Below are 12,788 nucleotides of genomic sequence, written 5' to 3'. Positions count from 1 at the left end.
AGAATACTCAACAAACATTTGGCTGAGTTTTCTCATACTTTGAAGACAAAAAAAACAATTAAACTCTAGGGAGCTGGGGTATTCAGTTCCACATTCATCCTCCCTATGGACCCGGTAGGATTCGGTATGTGGAAGCCCACACCCACCCTAACCGGTCCACATGCCTGGAAGGAGCACTGTGAATGTCCATACTTCCATCCAGAAAGTGTCCAAGTATGTCATCCCCCTGACCACAGATCAGATGGTTCCTGATAGTCTGTAAGGGCAGTGGGCCAAGTCTGGTGCTCAAGATCCATCTAAATATACCAGATCCCACTGCAATACCTTCCCAGTCTCAGTGATTCTCAATACCATCTCTGTCAGCAACTTCTGGGTCATAGAACTGAGGGTGGAAATGACATGTAAGCCACCAACTCCAGCCTGTCCTTGGGATAGCTGAGCTCTAAAAATAAGGCTAGTGGCCCCTTCTAGTTGGCCCAATTTCTTATCATGTTCCCAGCTTGTAAGAATATTTCAAATGGTTGCTATATTATTGGCCTGAGTCCACAGAGATCTGATCAATTTCCTCGACTTGCAGAGGAAACAACCCAGGCTTTCTGTTGTGCTAATCTTATGGCAGCCCCTTGTGAGCAATACATGCTGAAGGATTTATCCAAAACACAGGGCGCAGCCTGTAAAATAAACCCCAAAATCTAATCAATACCACAGTCTCAAACAGGGGTCCCACAAATTTCTTCCTGCCAGTGTATAATTCTTGGTTTCTACACCAGGGTCAGTCCTTTATGTCCTTTTTGGTCAGGAAATCCTAGATTCTGACACTGCACAACGCTGTTGGTGGTCACCAGGACTTAATAAGGGTCTTTCCAGCATAGAGCCAAAGCAGTCTTTCGCTGGTGGAGCTTTACATTAATCCAGTTTCCTGGTTCCAAGAAGTGGCAGGCCTCCTAGGGTCTTTGTGTAGTTTGTCTTTACCTGTGAAAAAAAGAAACCTAACACATTTCATTAGTGCCTGTCAGCGATTTGCAGACTTTACAGCTGTGTGGGAACATTTAAGCCCCCCCCCCCCTTGTCTTGGTTGTTAGCTAAGTCTTAGCTGAGAGCAGTGTCCTGAAATGGGGCTAATGCCCTATCTTTAAACTCAGCATGTTAGCTATTTTTCCTCAGTTAACTTGTTCTTCTTCCTTTTTTCTGTTTGGCTTCTTTTAACCTACAAAGGAAACTTAGCCTTCACTTATACATCTTTTTCTAACAATGAACACATATACATTGCCTTTATACAGTACATTAGTCTTATTATTTAAAGTTTGTCACATCTATCCTTTCACTAAAATAACTTTTTCCAGAGCTTTGGGACAACAAGTTAGGACAAGCACACCCACTTTAACGAGTTTATTTCATAGAGCCTCTAGTCCAATAGTTTCCCACCATCCCCAGCCCTCTGGCTAGAAATCTGAGATAGCCAGAAGGATCCAAATATAATATGGGGAGTGGGTTAACTTTCCATGTCCTTGCTTCCAAAAACTATTAGTATGCAAGTTTTATTAACAATTTTCAATTAAAAGATTTGGCCAATAAAGTTTCTCTTTCTCTTACTTAAGGAGATGTATTAGACTTTAGTATATCACATTTTTCCCAATTTATCCAAGCACTTTGTATTCCAAGTTGAACAAAACAAGTATCTGTATTCCAATCCAGACCATCCCATAAACAAAACAATTTTGGCCACCAGACAGACACCACAAGACAGAACATAAAACAAAACATAATTTTTACTGTGCCATCAAAGGCATGGTATGTTGAATGCTGTTCAGCTAGCATCAGTTTTCTCTGATTATCTGAAAGACAAAAACAGAAGTCTACCCTTTCTGGGCAATCAATCATCACTGAAAATATACAAATACCTTAGTTGATTTCAGGCAAAACAGGGGAATTACCCCATATTTTTATATATATGTTTCATAGGCAGCTTAGGTCTCAGTGACTTCTACTTTATCAGTTAGATAACTTGCATCAATACAGATGCTTCCTGACTTGCTTTGTACTTTTAACTCCTGCTTTTAAACACTGAAAGAAAACATCATCACTTATAGTGCCTTTAGAACCTAATAAGATTTCAATTACATAGCACTATATAAACATTTTTTAGATAATTCAACTAAATGGGTCATAACCAAATGATTGCAATCTAATAATTTCTTTGCCTGAATTTATTTACAAACATTTCAAAGACACCAAGAATTTTTCTCTTTAGCATTTTTACAAAGTTCAACTGCTGTTCCCTCCAGCAACTACGGAGTTAACTTTTCACACTGCCTTAAATCACTCACTTGTTTTCTCCAACAACCACTTTTCTCAACTTAAATCACTATTCCAAGTATCCTCCTGGATATTTGAAATCCCCATGTTTATACCTATTTACTCCTTTCTTCCACTAGACCCTCAAAAGTTTCCAACCCGTTTTCCAATCTCTCCGTCTGTTGTCTGCCTGCCTGGGCCCGATCCTTCTTTTCTAGCGGAACCATTCTTTCCCTAGACACCAATTTGCTCCACTGCCAGTTTTAACTAAGGGGGGGTTGGCTTCTCAACTAGCCCCCACCCTTCTGGTCTTTTTCCCTAAAACATTTTAACTCACAAGACTACCCGAGTCTTCCCTTGTGAGGCTTGCCACCTGGGCAAAACACATGACCCACTGGTGTTTAATTATTTAATCTCCCCTTGTAGCAAACACACTACTATTACGGTGTATGCTGAGCACAAATAGTTAAATTTTGGCAAGTCCCTGAAGGACTGGTACTTGCTTAACCAGGGCTTCCTTTTCTAACTAGAAATCCTGTCTCAAAGCCTGCAACTTGCCCTGAGCGCAGGTTTGAGTTGCTGTCTGGGTCATGATCTATGCTCTTAATTGCTCAATTCTAGTTATCAAGTACATATTTGTTCTTTTTCTCCAACTACTCTATTGCCCAGTCCTGCTGCAACTGGGGGTAGAACCCCTTTCTAGTTCTCAGACTTACTGCAGCTGAGAGTAGGCTCACCTTTAATCATGCAATCCTCAACATATAACACCAACAGTTCCAAACAAAAGAAACACAACATAACAAAGGTAAAACAAATAGATGGTGTAAATTCTATAGGGCTCCCCCATTCTCAATTACTCACCAAACTGTGACAAATCTGTTACCAATTTATCTACTGCAGGACGTTGGGGGAGGACAAAACACACCATATAACCAAACCCCAAAGCTTCCCCAAGCCTTAAGCCACTTTAATACTCACACATATCCAGACGACCACGTCTGTATATAACATTCAGAGAAGGGGAATAGGTGGACAGGAGATTATTCTGTATACAGCTTATCCAGTATTTCCAACATGCTTCCACTCTTGGGAGAGCTGTTCTTTTACACCCTGGAATCTCCTGCAGTGTCTCTTTCAGAGATTCCAGTTCAGGTCACCAAGCCATACCAGCTCTGGGATTGCAAAGACTGTTAAATCTCACTGAACAGTTAAGCTTTGCAAATGCAATCTCAGTTCTGTAACTTATATTACCTTTAATTTACCTCTGTCTATATTTTCCCACAGCCAGCTGAGGCTAAAAGCAATTTTTCTTTGTACTTAACATAGTCTGACCTAATACACAGAGCAGCTCTCTCTTTATCTCTGGGCTTAGCAGAGTTTCAAATTAACCCATTCCTAGACGAATTGCTCACACCGTGTCAGAGGCTTTTCCTTTGGTAATTAAAAGCTCCTCTGAGATATATGATCTTATCTAGATTGAAGGTACCTTCTAATGGACATTGTTTAGATGGATTTTTACGCGTGTAAAGATTCCAATTCTCTAAATACCTGCAGGTTTCAGGACCATAATGTACGTACATGTACTATGCTGGGGTACCCTTAGGGGGTGAGGTAGAATATTTAGACTGTCCCTTCCCCCATTTTCCACTTACACACACAAAGAGGGGGGCCCTGTCCGCGCTAGCGGCTCATAAACTAAGAATCTCTCCCTACAGGGGGGGGGAGGGAAGATGGGTTCACACATTCCTAGACCCAGGCAGCTTCCTCGCCGGACGATGCCAGGCTGAGTCAGCCCACCGTGGGTCGGATCTCCTAAAGATCCACTAGTTACTGGGCTTGCGTTAGACTACTCCTGATCATTAGCATTTGCTTCACAGGTTAATCTGGGCGTCTTCCAGTAACAGACACTCACACTGGTATACACACACACACACACACACCAAGACCATTATTCCCACGGACAATCCTCCTCCCAGTGCAGCTCTGGGGCATATGGTGGGGGATTTTTACAAGAGCTCTTTATACAAACAGTTTCAAAAGCTACCCATTTGCTAACAAAACAAAAGTAATTGAAGGATCATGTTGTAATTAAGTGATCCTTCTGGTGGCCACCTTTCCTGGCTCTCTAGTTAATATTGAGGCCAGTCTACTGTACAGAACCTTTTTAGTTTACCCTTAATCATTGGATCCAAACCAAACACTTTCCAATTTGCTAGAATGCATTCTGGGGGCATACACCATGCCCTGCCTGTACTCTATCCCTGCCCCATACCTATGGGAAGACACTGGGCGTCCCCAGGTCTTAACAGGCAAACAAAAGGTTAACAGCACTGAACTGTTCCTCCCTTTTCCACAGGACCGGTTCCTCACCGTCGCCCGCAGCTGCTTCTCCACTATCTGAGCGCGTTGCACCGTTGTGTCCTCCAAGGTCAGCCTGACGCGTCTCTGCCGAGGCCCCCGGTAAAAGCACCGGTGCGCGCTGGGCATCGGCTGTGACTGTCGTCCACCGGCCATTGGAGGAGTCCGGGCAAGGCACAATTTTGCCTCGAGCCCACCCAGGGACGCCAAGACTGTTGCCGGCCCAAAAAGGCCTGAGGCAGCAAACAGTGGTTCGTTGCCCGGTGTGCGTCGCACTAATTATCACACCAGGGTGGAGAATGCAGAAAAAGTTTATTTGAGCTCAAGTAAGGTGCCAGGGAGATATTTACCATCTCAAATCCTGCACACACAGATACAAGCTGTGTGTGTCTTCTTATACATGATTTCAACAAGGCATCCTCATTACCCCCCACTAGTCTCCTCCCCACTCCTATACAGTGTATAGTTAACAATTAAATCATCCTTGACAGCAGACAATTCATCTCGTAACTTTTCAAGGCTGTTACCTTGGTTTACTTCTGAATTTATTACCTTGTCTCCCCTCCCCTCTTTCTAAACTAAACAGGAGATAGTAAAAAGGGGCCCTATCTTCTGGTGTCTTACACTGATAAGAAGCTGTTACACATTCCATTCTCAATACTAGCCTGGGAGTTCAATTAGAGTTTAATATGGAAGCACTTTGGACAAGCATAAAATAGCTTTGGTCCATTCAGGCCTGGTACAGAAAAGCTTCATTAATACTGTGGTTTTCTACCCTCCTGAGTTATCTAGGGATATGCCTAATGGCACCAACAAGTATGATAATTAATATTCCAATTATCGCCAGTGGTCCATGTATTTTGCTAGTCAGCCAAGATCTCCCCGTACACACCCTTCATCTCAATAGTTCAGAATCTTAGGATTGTGTGAGAATCTTTACTGATCTTCCATTCCCATGAGGCAATGGTAGCTTGAAGTGCATTTTCTTAGCTTTGGTTGGTAAACTATTTTTAATCAGTGTTAAGAGAATGGAGCCAGCCACAGCAAGGGAAAGACTGGCTGTGTGGGGAGCTAGTGAGTCCCAGGCCTGCATGCAGGGTTCCCCCTGAGAACAGGCCTCAAGGAACCTGCCAGCAAATCCCTCAGGTGGGTTTTCCTTCCCCACTGATGATTCCCAATTGGTAGCGTTTGCTGGGAAATTTCCCCAGCCAGGCTAGGTTCGCCCTCCAGCTCCCTAGGGAAGCTGCCTGCTGAGTGTGTGACTGGAGGCTGGGCTAGGAGGCTACAGTTGGGTGTTAGGGTAGTTGTATAACCTACATCTTGAGCCCTGCACCCCTTTGTGGTGAGCGGAAACCTTGGGACCGACTCAGCCTGATTCCTGCTTGAGGAGGATACCTGCCAGCGGACAGCAGCCCCTTTGCAGTGACTGAGGGGTCCAGTGTCATCTTCGAACCTGAGGATCATTCATGGAGTTTGTGAGTGCACCATCTTTTAGTTAGTTAGTCAGGGAATTTGTTTTTGGGACCCCCTACTCCCTGAACTGTGTCCTCAAGACAGGGAGTGAGGGTTTGAGGATTTTATAACCTGCTGCATATTACACCGGTGGAGGGATTTACCACCTCCTTTACCAGTCCTTTGGGCTGTACTGAACCCAGTCAGCCACACTGCTAAACACTGCAGAGAAGAATTTTGTGGTTATAGGTCCTCAAGGGCCCTAGCAAAGTACGTGTACCAACGGGACACTAATTTTACATTTGCTACATCAAGTCACGGGTATTTTCAGTGTGGGCACCGGTGACCCTAAAAATAGTGTTTCGCCCTGTTATGTTGTATTTTATCTCCTGTTTAATATAATTGTGTGTTGAATATATTTTTATGTGTTTGTGTTATTTCTTGGAAGTCTCCAACCGTCTGGCAAGTAAGTGGGGATTACTCTGTAGCCAGAATTTTCTGCCCAAGCTGCCCTGGTGACCCTGCCATGAAGGAGCGAGGGGGGTGAAGGCACCGCCAAATAATTTAATAGAAAAAAAAGAAAGAAGATACACCCTGCTGAGTGAGTGGTGGGATCCAAAAGAACCCAGACCTGTCCATCAAAACCTGTAAGCGGATTGGCATTAAAGGAGGTAACCAGGTGGAGAGGGGCGCTACACACCTATTTTTACAAACACCTACAATGAACTAAAACTTTCATGCTCAGGCCATGAAGTCAAACCACTCCTTAAAAAGCAATCCTCAAATCAAAACAGAAGGACAGAGATAAATTGTCATCTTCTTGCCTCTTCACAGTACGTGCCTGCAAAGTGATGGAGTGATTTTGATGGAGTGGTTCAATATTGACCATAGATGCTAGGATTTTTAATAGGTCTAACTGGTATACACTCTGGCCATGTTTAATAACTCCTCCCTGGGACTTTGTCCTGTGAACTCAGACAGGGATGCTAACCACCAAGTGTTTGATTGGCTGGAGATTATCCATTGCAGTGCTGGCTCCTAACACGCAGAACTAGCTCTCAATCCACCTCTCCCAATTTTTAGAAATAACCTCATTTTGAACGTTATTCACAGAACCTTTTTAGTTTTCCTCCTATTCATTACTTTCCCCTGTATCCCTTTTACCTCTTAAAAAGTTGGATCCTGCAGTCACTTGCTACTATGCAGAGTGCTTACTGTTATAGTTCAGAGCAACAGCACCTGTATTCCCCCTTGTGGTCCACTTAGGCTCCTGGCTCCTAAGCCATCAGCCCTCTTTGAGTGGAGACCTACATCTCGCTCCCTTCTGACCAGGGTATTTCCAGACTGCATAGCTCTCAGCAAAGTCAGGCTGACTAAGCTGACCTGCTTTACTTTTCTTCTCAGTGACAGTAAACAGTGTAATTGCCACAGTGAAGCTACTGCATAGCTCTTTCTAAGCAAGCACATTTATTCTTAAGGTAAAAGCATTACAGAGAAAACCTATTCAGAACAATAGAACCTACAACATGCTAATAAGTTTACCAGAGCTCACTGCAATTCCAAAAAGGGCTCTAGCCGGTGAACTGTCCTTCAAAACCCACCCAGGGGAGTTTCTATGGTCATGAGTTCATAACAGCTGTTAGCTCAGAACAAGCACCCTCATAAGTGAGGGCTGGTCACACTGGAAATTTACCTCAACACAGCAATAGCGCTCAGGGGTATGAGTTTGAAACCCTGAGGAGATATGGCTATGCCATCCTAACCCCCAGTCTAGACAGCATTCTGTCAATGGAAGAATTCTTCCATTGACCTAGCTACTGCGTCTTGGCAAGTGGGTTAACTACAGTGACAGGAGAACCCCTCCCATTTTTGTAGTGAGTGCCTACCTACACTGAAGCACTACTGGACTGCAGCTGTGCTGCTGTAGCATTTTAAGTGTAAACATAACCCTAAATCAGCTACTCTGCCATACAGTTTGTCTTTGGACTGTCCTCATGTAACAGGATCAGCAGACAAAAGGTCCCGCATCCCCCTCCGGAAAAAGTTTCAAAGGCTGAACCTGTACGTGGAAGTTTGCAATCCCCTTCTCCCATATACTTCCTAGGAATTCCATTTCACATGCAGTGTCCCAAATATCACTTATGCCTGCTACATTGGTCAACGACGTCATTCAAAGCTCACAACACTTCCCCAAGATTGCTTTAATCTGATCTTCCTTCTAAAGAAGTTCCATGCAATCCCACAGTAGCACAGAAACATTTGTTTTCTTAATACACTGAACTCCTAAAATACTTAAAACTTAATTCAATCAAGTTTGTCCAGGATACTGCCAGATATTGCCATAACTGTCACGCTTGCTACTTCAAGAAGGTCCATTGACTTCCAAGGGATTAATTCATGGGAGTAAGTACTTAGTAGTAAGCCTTTGCAGGATCAGCACTGGACCCCTAGTCTGGTTAAAATTTTAAATTGGGAGAAGGGATATTATGTTTTAATGTATTTCCATATAGTTATAAAGTTATTTATTGTCATCATTGTCAGTGTTGGACTACCAACATTAGGTTACACAGTATGCTGAGCATCTCAACAGGGCTGTGCTTTACAAATAATATTAATAATAATTTATTCTATAATTATTTTGGGGTAGTCATGGTGATCATTGTGAGAATAATTTAATTTTTTTAAACTGCCACACAAACCATTCTATCCTGTAGCTTTATCATTATATTTCTGTAATTATAATCTTTCAGTTTAAATGCATTTTAATAACTAAATTATTTATCATTATTATTATAGTAGCATCTAGAGATCCCAACCAGGATTGGAGCCCCATGACCGGCTACATTTCATTATTTTTGAAGCATTATTACCAGAGGGGATGCGTGGGGGGAGAGAGGGGGGCAAGGCTCCCCTTCTCTCCCCCCCCGCCCCCGTTCTGATTTCCTGCTTGGCTTGGACTGAGCATATTCACACGGACCGGGCATGCTCAGTAACACTACTGAAGCCGGCTGCCCTCACTCCACCTCCCCACTCTTGGCAGGCATGAGTTGCCTCTGATTATTACTCATCTCAGATTGCTAATATAAAGGTGGTCATTCTTTATTTCAAACTCCCAGCTATCTAATCATTTGAAAACGATGGAGTTATACCAAATTTTACACCAGTGAGAGAAAAACAGACCCATAGATATAATTTTCAGAAGCTGGGAATGGGCAACAGGGGATGGATCACTTGACCATTACCTGTTCTGTTCATCCCTCTGAAGCACCTGGCAATGGTCACTATCAGAAGACAAGATACTTGGTTAGATGGATCTTTGGTCTGACCCAGTATGGCTGTTCTTATGGACAGTAAGTCTGAGTACATCAATTTTTGGATGCCCAGCTTTGGACACTGTAAAGAGACCTGATTTTCAGGAATCGGGTGCTCAGAACTCTCCTGGAATTTAAGCTCGTTTAGGATATCTCAAACTGGGCAACCAAACCTACAGCACTGAAAAACACTGGTCCCTTTTGAAAAATTAGCTCACAGGCTCTCTCTTATTTTTGTATCTGGATTTACTGCTCCCCTGGGGAGTTTGTTCTCCCGGTCTTCACCAAGAACTTGATCCAAAGCAGCTTCATGGCCTAGAAAAATGGACCTAATGTTCAGGCAATTGGAGAAATACCTGCAAGATAATAAATCTATGATAACCACTTTTAACGGTCTTAAGCCATTCTGAGCATGTCTATTTTTATTAAATGCTCATATTTTGTCTATCAAGGCTTTCATATCACAGTATCTGTGCAGCTTCCTAAATTCTTGAGTTACCCCTTACAACCTTAGATGAACAACAGAGAAAAGGAATTCACAATGTCAGACAGGGCACTTTAACCTCTTTTATTACATCACAGTTGTTGGGTTGGAAAAGTGATTAGCAATCAAGTCGATTCCTTCCCTTTTGCTCAGTCCTCACTCAGCAGGGATGGGAGGTGGAACAGTCCTTCTTCTGGAGGATTTCCTGTCCTTGTTTTTTTTGGGCTGGAAAAGCAGAGACTTGCTGTTGGCTGCATCCCCGCGCTGATAGTTGGTGACCCTACCCAGCAGCTTGTTGAGCTCAAAATCATTTCGGATAGCAAGTTTCAGGTGCCGTGGGGAAATCTGATGCCTATTGTGGTGTTTGGTGATGGAGCCAGCCCTATCCACAATGTTGAAGATCAGGTATTCAAGAACTGCAGCCACATAAACCAAGGCTGTGGCTCCAATACCCTTTGCAAAGTTTCCTCTGCAGAGCATCCTATCCATGTGGCTAACATGGAGCAGCAACCCGGTCCTGGATGAATAGGACACCTTGGCCTTGAAGTGCTTGGAGGTCTCACCTGAATTCATACTCTCACTCATATCACCAGCTGACAGTGGTCAAGCAATTTGCTTGCCTGGTCTTTCTGGCCTCTCTTTTCCTGTGTTACTTTCTTAGCTTTCTAGTCTGGTCAGATGAAGTCTGGCTTGCCTTGGCTTGGCTCATCTTATCAAGCAGAACTATGAACTAACCTTGCCAGCGCCCTGGCCCTTTGAAAACCTTGGCAGAAGAGGGAAAAAAAGCCCACCACACCTCACTTTCTGATTGATCAGATGCTAACCAATGGAAAGCTACATCCTTTCCCAGCAAAACCAAGTGTGATATGTCATCCGTTCTGTGACATCATGCCCTCCGGCAGTCCTTTTCAGGTGTGATTTTTAGCCAATCACAGCGGCCCTTAGAGAAGCTCAATTATAAAATGATTTTAATTTCCCATAGTAATGATCCTTCTTTAAGCCTTTGAAATTATGAAACGCACAAGATGCCCCTTTCCACCATCAACTATGCCCTTCCCCAAAAAGAAATGGCAGAGGCACCAGCTTCAGTCTCCCCTGATCTCCCAAAACCAGAGCATCCTGAACTGACCTCTCCTCTCAAAACCTCCCTCAAACAACCAGGGTTCCAAGCCAATCCTACTACCCTCAAAAGACAACAATACATGTTTGTTCACAGTCTAGATTATCATAATGGTCCCTGGCCGTAAAATGTATCATCCAGTTACAGGATTGGAGCCTTAGGCTTTGTCTACACTAGAAAAGGTTTGCTAACATAACTGTCCTGGCAGACCCTCCTAGTTTACACAGCTTTTGCTTGCTACATCAGTAGAATTTTTCTAGTCTAGACAAGGCCTAAGGTACATCTGCAATTCAAGAGTAGACATACTCAGAGAGAGCCATTTATGCTTGCCTGCTCTGTACAGAAGAATTGGTGGCAGTGGGCGGGGGATAGCTGTCTCTTCTGCACCACCCCACCCCTTCCTGGGACCTCACTGAGGCTTCTCTGAAGGTCAAAGGGTCAGGCTCCTGAAAAGGACATGGAAACTAAGACCTTGTTACCGTAATGTTTATTTCTTAGAGAGGCATTTCATCAGTAAACCTACAAGCGCTTCACAATCTTTCATCTACCTATTCTCACCACACTGCCGTGAGGCAGGGCTGTGCTATTATCCCCACTTTCTGATGGGGAGCCAAGACACAGAAAAGCTAAGCGACTTGACCAAGGGCACTCAGAAAGCCCATGGCAGAACGAAGATGCAATCTGACCTCTTTTCCTTCACAAGCCAGCACCACAACTAGCCTCTTGCTCCACTGAAGAGAGGGGCTATGGGGAAAGATATAAGTACAGCAGTGAGGTATGCTTTTTTGTTTGTTTTTTGACGGATGTAGCAATGCCCCTTTATGTTTTAGGTACAGACCAGGCTATAGTTTTGTTTCGTTTTTGAGACCAGAAAATCCTCCCAAACGGAGGATGATGGGGCCATTGAGCTGCATTTCTGGGCTCTTTAAGGCTTCAGTTCAGGAAGGTACTTAATATTCCTGAGGGAATTTTTGCCAAAAAATTACAAATTCTGCATGTTTTATTTGTCAAAATAATGCAGTATAATCATGCTGGTTTCAATAATATAGATAATTTATTTCAACTACAATACAATTTATGGCGAATGGGAGTGGGGAGCATAGGAGGAAACCACCAAACCCCTTTGTCTGATAGTAATGTAGCTAGATTTGACCCTTTACTTCTAGTAATTAGTCAAGAAATACATAAAGTCATATGCTCAGTGTTACATAATAGGCAACTGAAAATCAAGTGAGTGCTGGGGAATCAAACTCAATTTATATTGGCTACTAACCATCTCCAGAAAGGTCAGTAGCAAACAGTTCATGGAGCACATTCTGATAGGAAATTTTTTCAGTCCAAAAATTTAGACCAGTTCTAATCACTAAAGCACCATAAGCATTTATAAATAAGGCCATACTGTCCTTTACATCACTCTGGCAAAGTAAAGGAGCCTTAAAATGTTTACACCTGTTTTATACTCCTGGGGGAATTCACAAAGACAACGGGAACAATTCACTAAGCAGGCAGGCTGCTACATTCTGTTCCATCTGAGGAGACAGAGCCTGCCCCATGCCTACCTCCTCAGAAACGCCCCCAAATCCCTGCCCTTGCACATCGAGCATACTGCAACAGCGAATGAGAGGGGGATGGGGTGAGGGTGTACGTGTCTCTCTCACACACAACACAGCTCAGCCTCCCGGAGGTGATTTATGTCTCTACCAGCTGCTCCTGGTGCCCGAACCACCCTGCCTGCAGTACTTCGGAAGGACACATAGCCACTCTTGCA

The 12,788-nt window shown here is 43.6% G+C and overlaps 1 protein-coding gene across 1 annotated transcript in view; it reads left to right on the top strand.

Moving 5' to 3' along the window:
• The window catches only part of LOC123345053 (zinc finger protein 883-like), a 902,586-nt gene that overhangs the window by 726,088 nt on the left and 163,710 nt on the right, over nucleotides 1-12,788 (top strand). The gene's annotated exons all lie outside the window — the stretch shown is intronic.

The sequence above is a fragment of the Mauremys mutica genome, chromosome 12 (assembly GCF_020497125.1).
Source record: "Mauremys mutica isolate MM-2020 ecotype Southern chromosome 12, ASM2049712v1, whole genome shotgun sequence".
Taxonomy (NCBI): domain Eukaryota; kingdom Metazoa; phylum Chordata; order Testudines; family Geoemydidae; genus Mauremys; species Mauremys mutica.
The sequence above is the reverse complement of the archived record's forward strand: the minus strand, read 5'-3'. Positions and strand labels throughout refer to the sequence as shown.